This window comes from Eriocheir sinensis, chromosome 15, assembly GCF_024679095.1.
Source record: "Eriocheir sinensis breed Jianghai 21 chromosome 15, ASM2467909v1, whole genome shotgun sequence".
NCBI lineage: Eukaryota > Metazoa > Arthropoda > Malacostraca > Decapoda > Varunidae > Eriocheir > Eriocheir sinensis.
In genome coordinates this window covers 4,680,365-4,690,080 of record NC_066523.1, presented here as the reverse complement: position 1 = coordinate 4,690,080, position 9,716 = coordinate 4,680,365, and the positions used below count along the sequence as shown (strand labels likewise).

The 9,716-nt window shown below is 45.5% G+C and overlaps 1 protein-coding gene across 1 annotated transcript in view; it reads right to left on the bottom strand.

Moving 5' to 3' along the window:
• The window catches only part of LOC126998798 (putative uncharacterized protein DDB_G0288537), a 32,531-nt gene extending 23,512 nt beyond the window's left edge, over nt 1-9,019 (bottom strand). Inside the window, exon 1 of the mRNA XM_050860848.1 lies at nt 8,637-9,019. The gene's annotated coding sequence lies outside the window, so the exon portion shown is untranslated. The remainder of the gene's footprint in view (nt 1-8,636) is intronic.
• Nucleotides 9,020-9,716: the final 697 nt, after the last annotated feature.

Genomic DNA, 9,716 nt, shown 5'->3' with positions numbered 1-9,716 from the left:
GACGTAGCATTTGGTGAAAAAAAAGAATAATTATATATGAAAAGAGGATCAAGGAACACTAAACGACAAGACATGAATAGGGATCGTTGCTTGAAAAAAAAAATAAAAAAAAACGAGTAAAATTTGGGTGACATCCTCAGAAAACTCCATACGAAAAAAGACAAACAAACAAATAGAAAAAAAACACGGGCACCACCAGTTGTTTCGCACGCCGGATAAGATCAAAAGTGAAACCCATCCAGGTGAGGTGAGCAAGGTAATTAGTTTTCGTTTATTCGTTGTTTACAGAAGCGTTTTAAATACACGGAAAGCCGGATTAGGTTTGTTTGTGTACGTATGTGTGTGTGTGAGAGAGAGAGAGAGAGAGAGAGAGAGAGAGAGAGAGAGAGAGAGAGAGAGAGAGAGAGAGAGAGAGAGAGAGAGAGAGAGAGAGAGAGAGAGAGAGAGAGAGAGGACTGTTAGGGGGAGGTCTGTAAAGGAGGACGGAGGACTGTGGGGGAGGACTGAAGGGGGAGGGCTAAAGGGGAGGGGACCTGACGTGTTTGCGGAGTTCAGTGATTCGTATCTCTGTGTCTCGTGGTCCATATGTTGTAGTACTTAGGAAAGGCAAAAACAAGACTCTCCGGCGGCATTACACCCTCCAGATTAAGATAACTTGGTATTCGATTCACGGCAAGATACCCGAACTGTTTCCTATTTGTTTTATCTACCCTGTATCAGTGTAACTTTAATTAATAGGTCAGTTTCTAACGGATATGTCTATTTTGGTTTTGATTTGTGAAATAGTGACGATAATGGGTTAGATATACGGTGGAAGTTATTGATTGAAGGCGTGACAAATGAATACTACTGCTACTACTATTATTATTTTTACTACTTCTACTACTATTACTACTACTACAACTACTACTACTGCTACTACTACTACTATTACTACTACTACTACTCCTACTACTACTATTACTACTACTACTACTCCTACTACTACTACTACTAATAATAATAATAATGATAATAATAATAACAATAGTAAGTCGAGCAGGTGACCCGTGGGAAGGTAACAAGATGGCGAGGTGTGGTCAGATAATCTATGTGTGATCTGCGGCCAACACTACACAGCGGAGGGACGGATTGGTCTTTAGGGCCCTTCTTTGCCCATTACTCGTCTCTGGGGAAAAGGAGAGAGACAGGAGGGGAGGGACAGGAGGAGCGGGGAGGGGGTGGGAACGTGGGGTACAGGTGACAGGTGGGCGGGTGCGTGATTAGTGGTGTTGGAAGGAGGCTTGGAAGGAGGCGGCCCAGGCATGGCTCCAGGCTGGTATTATAAGAGTTTCGCTCCTCACATCAACTATTTCTAAAGGTCAAAGAAGGGATCAATCGAGTTCTAATGAGTGCTTCTTTAGGTTCATGCTACTGAGGAAGGGTCAAACTACCACCAGGGTCATGAAACTACTCCTGGAAATACCCTAAACTCATATGGAAACCTTGTCAAATATGTGAACTTGGGCGACGAAATGTTTTAAAATACGACACTCAGATCCCCGTGACCTGCTGGGGCGGGGATTACCGGGGACACCGTAGAGAGGATAACGGTAAACGGTCAGGTAGTTCAGCGGTAGGCGAAAGGGATGAGCGGCGTGAGAGGGAGATCATACGCAAGGACAAAATGGAAGGGTTACTACACCAAGGGCAGTGCGGTGGGGAGACAAAGGCGGTGCAGGATATTGAGTAATGAACGGTATGCAGAGTCATGGAGAGCAGGTCTGTAACTCAACATACACGCTTGGATAGTTACAGGGTGCTTCAAAGTAAGGATCGCATTCTAATGTTTGATCTCGTAGCTTTTTTTTTTCTCTTTTTTCAACAGAGGAAGCAACACAAGGGCAAAAAAAAAAAAGCCTGGAGAGAGAGAGAGAGAGAGAGAGAGAGAGAGAGAGAGAGAGAGAGAGAGAGAGAGAGAGAGAGAGAGAGAGAGAGAGAGAGAGAGAGAGAGAGAGAGAGAGAGAGAGAGAGAGAGAAAGGCTTATGCTGTATGGGTTGTAACTACTATGTCATTTTCCTCATATTTCTTTACTTGATTTTCTCTACTAGTAATATCTCTTGTTTATAGTCTTAATTAACAACTTCTCCGTTTTTTTAATTAAACTCGTAAATTTCCTCTTCAATATCTTTTTTAACTTAGTCTGATCTCAATTCTTCTTTCTCTTCTCTGATTCACCAGATACCGGACGATGGGAGGCATGCAACTTTTAGTACCGTTAAGAGACTGCAAATAGGTCGTGAGAGTAATACTTGAAATAACGATAGGTTCTTCAAAGTAAGAGTCATAACCTATATATTGTATTAGATCGCGTAGACTATTGTACTGTATGTGTTGCAACTTTTTCACGAATAGATCACCAGATACCAGACGTTGGGAGGCACACAGCTTTTAGTACTGTCAAGGAACTACAGGCTACAAATGGGTCATAAAACTAACTCTTGAAATAATACCGAGCCGCAGTTTTGTTTTTGTTTTGTTCAATATATTGCGCACAGAGGCGTCAAACTATTACCTAATTAACATCAAGTGAGAAATACAACAAATAAACGGGTGCAGATGATTAACAACCTGATACAGAAACAAGTGCAAGTAAAGTATTGCGTACATTACAGTAAGAAAGGCTTCACGAACACAGGTTTAATGAAAATCATGTTCCTCGTGGTCCATACGAATGTTGTTGTACTTATGAACAGAAAAAAATCTCCTCCAGTATTACACCCTCCAAAATAAGATAACTCTATATTCGGTTCATGCCAAAATGCACATATTGAACAATAATAGCTGGATTGTTGTGACTAAGAAAAAAAATACAGCTTGATTATATCCGTTATGCATTACCGAGTACAATGCATCGGTGCGTGGGCGGTGAGCAGAGAACAGCTGATTGAATAGCTTGTGTGGTGAAGTGGTCGTTTTGGGTGTGAAAATGGAGACGGACGAGGCAGGAGGACGGAGGTGTGGGGAGGGAGGAGTCTCGTTTTCCCCTTTACTATCACTACCACCACCAATAACGACCTTCACTCTTCCTGGAGGTATTGGCTAACCCTAACGAACAGTAACGTCCACTCTCGCTTTTCCAACCGAATCTTCGAAACATTATATCTTATTGTTTGAGGGCATGATGCACTCTGGAGTTAGGATCTGTAAGTTAAGTGTCACTGGGTGTGCTAATAGCGGTAAAACAGGTGTGTAGCGGCCTTACTGGCCCATATAGGCGTCGGGCTGCTGACGTGGCCCAGCATTTTTCTGAGCGCCTGGCCTGCGTGCATGCTCGACGCAATACACATTGCACTAACACTAGATGACCCAGGGAGGAAACGAAGGTTTCATTAATATTGTAAGAGTGAGTCGACGTTTGCCTCAGTCAAAAAGAGAATCATGAAAGGCAGAATCAGTGACTGCATCTTTATAGCGTCCCCGCATGGTCCCCGCAGTCAGGAGGAATTCTGACTCTCGGGGGAAGTGCCTTTTTCCTGAAGGTAAACTATCAGCAGCAGGACGAATAAGCAGCTAAACAGGAAGTTTTACGTAAGCGCCCTGTGTTTCACAAGATTGTATAATCGGTATTTTTTCTTTCTTTTGTATTACAAGTGGAAATGCCGTCTGTAGATGTGTCCGATTGCTGATTCCTTTGCTGTCATTTAGCTGTCTGGCGAAAATGATTTGTTGAAGCTTTGCTTGGCACTGGTGTAGTAGGAAGTTGAGGCATATATCGGTAACAGTAAAGAATGACGAGATTAAATGGGCTGTATAGAGACTTTTTGTGTGAAATTCCTTTATGAAGCCGCTGCATTGCTATTAAATAGTTCAGTTGAGGAACTCATTAGAATAAGGCAGAACTAAAGGGCGTGTCGAAGGCTGAGGTGGGCTGGTGGAGGTCACCTCTGCCCCTCCCTTCCCTCGGGGGCCGCAACCCGCCACCACAACTCGCAACACCTCGCTTTTCTTTCAGGCGACAAATAGGCACTTCCTAAGTTAAGTTGTTCCTCTCAGGTTTTACATTAGGTGTTTGTCATAAACCAAGCACTCATAAACCTTTTTTTCTTTTTTTTCCACAACCGTGACTACTGTTTCACCTTCACGATACTTTCCACAACTACCACCACCTTGCATCGCTTTCAGTATCGTACCACCACCACCACCACCACCACCTCCACTAACAACACTACCGTATAAATAGTCTCCTCGGTCCGTACCTAGATTAGCGTCTTTCATCACGAGCACCTCCCTCCACCTCCCTCCACTGCGGTCGCCACCACCAGTACACGGACTCACTAAAGTAAACACGTACTAAATTTCCCTCCCCTTTCCCATTAATTTTTCGTTACCTGTTCCACCGCCGCCGCCACAGCAACCACTGGATGATGTAATAAGGCTTCGCGATGGATACATCACAGTGAGAGAGAAAAGGGGTGGAGGGGGGGTATGAAGGAGGGAGAGATCAGTTAATTGTTTTCTTCCCAGACGCCCGCAGTCACGTCTCAGGCTGACGGACTGGCGCCAGCGGTCATGCTCATTGTCGTGAAACTGGATTATCTTTTTTCAACCCCGAACTGTCGAGGACTTTCACCGCTACCTTCATCCCTTCAGTCCGCTAGGCAAGGCGAACGAGCGTTTCATCTCGGCCAGGGAAGCAGAGCCGGGTAAAGGGATTGGAGTGTGAGGCGCCTGTTGATCGGTTACCCCACAAAAAATGTTGAAGACACTTTCCGTATATACATGGCTGCTATTACACCACAGTTTGATATCCTCTTACGCGTCACAGTATCTTTAGTATCTTGTCTTGACGCGGGTATCAGGAATTACTTATCTACTGATCACTCCGACACTCACAGCAACAAAATGAGTAGAAATATCTTAGGGTCAAACAAGTTATCAAATATCGAACAGCCGACGTCTTACCAAGTAGTTTAGTCATAAGTCGAGGCCTGGTGGAGAGGTGCGACAGGTTTGTACTCAGATGTAGCTTGATTGCAGAAATAGTGAAGCAATCAAAGTGTTCTCCGTAGCAGCTGATAAAAGAACAGTACGGTTTCCTTAGCCTTCCTTAATTAGAGTCATGCTCACCACCGTGGCCGCCACTCCCATACCTCCCCTACATGCCGCCATGGTAATTAGCTGATAATGACGGCACTTAAAATTTTTATCACTGTGGTTGAGTCTCCCCTACGTTCCTCTCACGGAGACTTCACATAGAAAATAGTCCCTGCGGTTTGTGACGTCAGCTGCGGTGAGGGACGGACCATGGAAAAGCGGGCGGAGGAGGGGAGAGGTTGCGGGAAGATTACCTATGGGGAGGAGAGAGAGAGAGAGAGAGAGAGAGAGAGAGAGAGAGAGAGAGACCATATTATACCGTATTCAATAAGTGACTCAACGTATCCTTCTTCTCCTCACATTACAAACCCTCAGTTCGAAGCATTTAAAGTTCGATCAAGTGCTTAGCCTCCATTACCACCTCCACCGCAAATACCACCAACCACAACCACCCAGCACCGCCAGTATCTATCTCATCACCACGCCATGTCACCAATCGCTTTCATATGAATCTGAACCCACATCAGTACAACGTTCACCACCATCCTCATAACCATAACCACCACTATCACCATCACCACCGCCACCCTCGCTCGCGTTACCCACATGACACCACCGAACATCAACAATCAATTTCTACATGTTTGCAACCACTGTTATGTCCACCATCATCACCACTACGTTGCCTCTATCAGCACGGCAACCATCACATTACAATCTCCTTCCTTAGCGCCACTACTACATTTATAACCAGCAACACAATCACTACACCGACAACCACTACTGTTCCCGCCACCACCACCATGTTACGACTATCACCACAACTACAACAATCACCTTTACCATCAACACTACATTCACAACGGACAGCCTAGTCACCATTACAATCACCCTTCTTCTCATCATCACCTTGTCACCACCAACACCACAACAACAATCACTTTCACCCCGATTTCCACCCTCAGCATCACCCCTACAATCCCCAACCAGCGGCAGCACAATCACCATTACAATCACTCTCCTCATCAGCGCCATGTCACCACCATCACCACAAGAACAAACGCAAGAATAACAACAATAACAAAAAATAACAACTCGCTGAAATCTCAACACACGTCATCAATACAACGTTAACAATCACAACCACCACCACAACAACAACAGTAACAACAACAATAATAACTCACTTAAATCTCAACCCTCGTCATCAATATATCGTTAACAATCAACCACCACCACCACCACCACCAGTACTACCAACAGCCGCAAATCACCCAAGGCCGCTCCGGAGGTCTGAGAGGCGTTCCCGCAAGGCCAACACCCATCTCCCGCTCCTTCATGCTCCGGGGTATGCAGAAGAGGAGCGGGGTACGCGTGAGAGAGGGAAGAGGAACGGCGAGGAGACGGAGGGAGTGTTGTACGGGGCCTGAGGGAGGGTACTTTACTGAGTTTATGGTGCAAGGAAGGGTTGTTGTTGTTGCAGTTTTTTTTTTTTTCTGTGTGTGTGTGTGTGTGTGTGTGTGTGTGTGTGTGTGTGTGTGTGTGTGTCGCCAGGTGAGGATGAGGTAAACGTTGAAGGGGAAAGGAGTCGGATAATTAGGATGGAATGAAGGGAAAGAGGAAGTGGAAAGTGTCTTTTTACCTTCCTGACACACACACACACACACACACACACACACTATTTTTTTAAATGGATGATCATGGAGCTTGTTCGCGTGAATGTATTTTCGTCTACTTCATTTTTTTTATAACCAATCGGCGCACTCTCTAATTTTCTTGCATAGCCACACATATCCGTAAAGGTGTGTGTGTGTGTGTGTGTGTGTGTGTGTGTGTGTGTGTGTGTGTGTGTGTGTGTGTGTGTGTGTGTGTGTGTGTGTTCTCAGTCTTTTCCATTACCGGTAGCATCCATTTTATTGTCGTTTATCAGTTTTTCTTACGATATTCGGTCCACGTTCTGTGTGTGTGTGTGTGTGTGTGTGTGTGTGTGTGTGTGTGTGTGTGTGTGTGTGTGTGTGTGTGTGTGTGTGTGTGTTTCAGTACGGCAGTTTTTTGATGCGTTTTTGCTCTGCCATTCCGCGGTGTGTCACTTTTCTCTGTCTCGGCTCCTGTCGCTTTATGGCCCTTTTTTCTTGTGTTTGGTTGAATGGGCTGTGATTTGTGCCATTAGTTTTGCGGGGCCATTTGCCCAATTACTTTTTGGCAATCTATAGAACTTCTTGTTTTTGTATTAATTTCTTTACCTAGTTTCTTTTTATATCACTTTTCTTGTGTGTGTGTGTGTGTGTGTGTGTGTGTGTGTGTGTGTGTGTGTGTGTGTGTGTGTGTGTGTGTGTGTGTGTGTGTGTGTGTGTGTGTGTGTGTGTGTGTGTTTCAGGCACTCAACGCTCGAATAATATCAGGAAAGCGGTCATAGTAAAGTTGCCTGCTATACTGCACAAGGCATCAGGAGTGGAAGGTTCACACGGGACCAGAGTAAAGGTTTCCCCACTTTGTTTCAATGCTTGTGAGAAATTTTCACCACCAAGATTCATGTAACTTTTTTGCACTCGAGCACTCACGTGTCTGACTGTACACGGAACCTGTGCTGACACTTTTAACCACACTATTTACACCTGTAGCTATATTTTTCACTATGCATACTCTGACGCATCTACACCCTGTCTCCCCCCTCACCAATACCTCAACTATCCAGGTATTTAGCATGACCTCAGCAACAGCATACCTATGTAGGAGTACAGTGGCAACTTGTGACAAGATGACGTACTCGGATGTAAACCTTTGGACTGAAAACTCCACAAGTCGTGGTCTACGTATATGCCAAGGGGTTTTCAGGGGAGATGGAAGGGGCAGTGACGCGTCTAGGTGGAGGGAAGTGGCAACAGGCGTATTTGATTCATAATAAAACTAATGCGTAGGGTTTTCGATGTTACAAAATCATCAATTGTTCATGGGGTATGTAAGTCTTCATTTAGACTATATTTCACTATATACTGCCATCAAGCGTCGGCTGAGAGATGTTATTCCACAATTATTACTTTACTCGATTTTCCATTGAGTACTCACAATACATGTACTAGAAATAAAATGTTACGATGCATAAACTGCAGTACAAACCACTGGGTCATGCACCAGAGCTGACGCGCGCCACACTCCCACACGCTGCATGACTCCTCACTGAGCTGCATGGGCTGCAGTTCAGTGGCGCCACTTCACAGGGCACAAATCATGTAACCAAATATGATTAACAGTTCATGGGCTTGATTTAGCAAAAGTTTGCTCATTAATGTATTATCCACGATAAACGTTAGCACTGGTTATCACATATTCAATATTTGTGCATTGTTTTCTGATCACTTGCCCAGTGGCACGCTCTGGGCTGGTTTGCAGCGCCTCAGCAAACACACGCGAGGCATCTCAGTCTGTGCTCACAATCATGAATCTGACTCGTGGGTCTGCACCATCACCCCCACAACACACACCCTCCACCTGCAGTTGCCGAAACACTCAACACACATCACACCGTCAACACTTCACACCGAGGCACTCGGGCACTTACTTTTCCGCGGCGTGGCGTGGCGTCAGTCTCTTGTAGGCAGCGTGGGTAGGGGAGACGTCGCGTTTCGCTCCCTTGGTGTCACGGCCACCATCCGCTGCCTCTCACAGATGAGATCGAGGCAGTGGGCTTCGCGGCATCCGGAGCGAGCAGTTCAAACACCTCCAATTATCTAATGCTTGAGAAGGCTTTTCCTCCCCCTCGTGGTACGCATTTTTTCCTTCACTCCTCCCTCTTCTGGTCCCAGCCGCCAAACCTCTACGCCGTGACTGGCCAAGGCGGCGGCCAATCAGAGTCGTGGGCGGTGTAAGAGTCTGTAACTGGCGGTTCCTCGCGTCCAGTCACACTCCCTTCTCCCTCCTCCGCTCCTGTCCAACAGACCATTACCCTCAACAATGTTTTTTTTTCTTTCTAGTCGTTCTCGGCTATTGTTATTGGTGTTTCCCCCGAGCGAGCGAGTCTCCATCCTCTACTTTCTCCTCGGCACCACCCAGCTGCCACTTAGGCGCCGACTCTCCCTTTCCCTCCGCCTGGCCGAGATCATTACTTGGTCGACCTTTGCATCCGTTTCTTCACGGAGATAACAACGGGAGCAGAGGTCGCCCCAGCATACTAAAAAGTGTCCTGGGTACTGAAGCACATCATCGTGCACCTCAACACAAAGAGGGGACGGAATATGTCGGTAGATTAGGCTCAGCAAAAGGTCGGGAACCATTGGGTAAGGGGGAGGCGTGAGGAACCTGCCACTGAGCGTTAGGATGAGGTCTTACTCATTAGAGCCATGGCCGCTTCCCTCACGTAAAATAGGATAGAAATTTAGAAGTATAACAAAATTCGATAAAAAAAATCCCACAAGGTCTCAGCCAACAACAATTCATAAAGCATTCTGAGAATAATGGCACCATTTTTCTTATAATACCAAATGAAGGAGCCCCAAACCTTAAGCTGCTTTATGTATAGGTGCACGGGACCTTTTTCATCTTGGGGGTCTGAACTCTGTTCGCCCGAAAAATGTTTTGCCTGTATATATATATATATATATATATATATATATATATATATATATATATATATATATATATA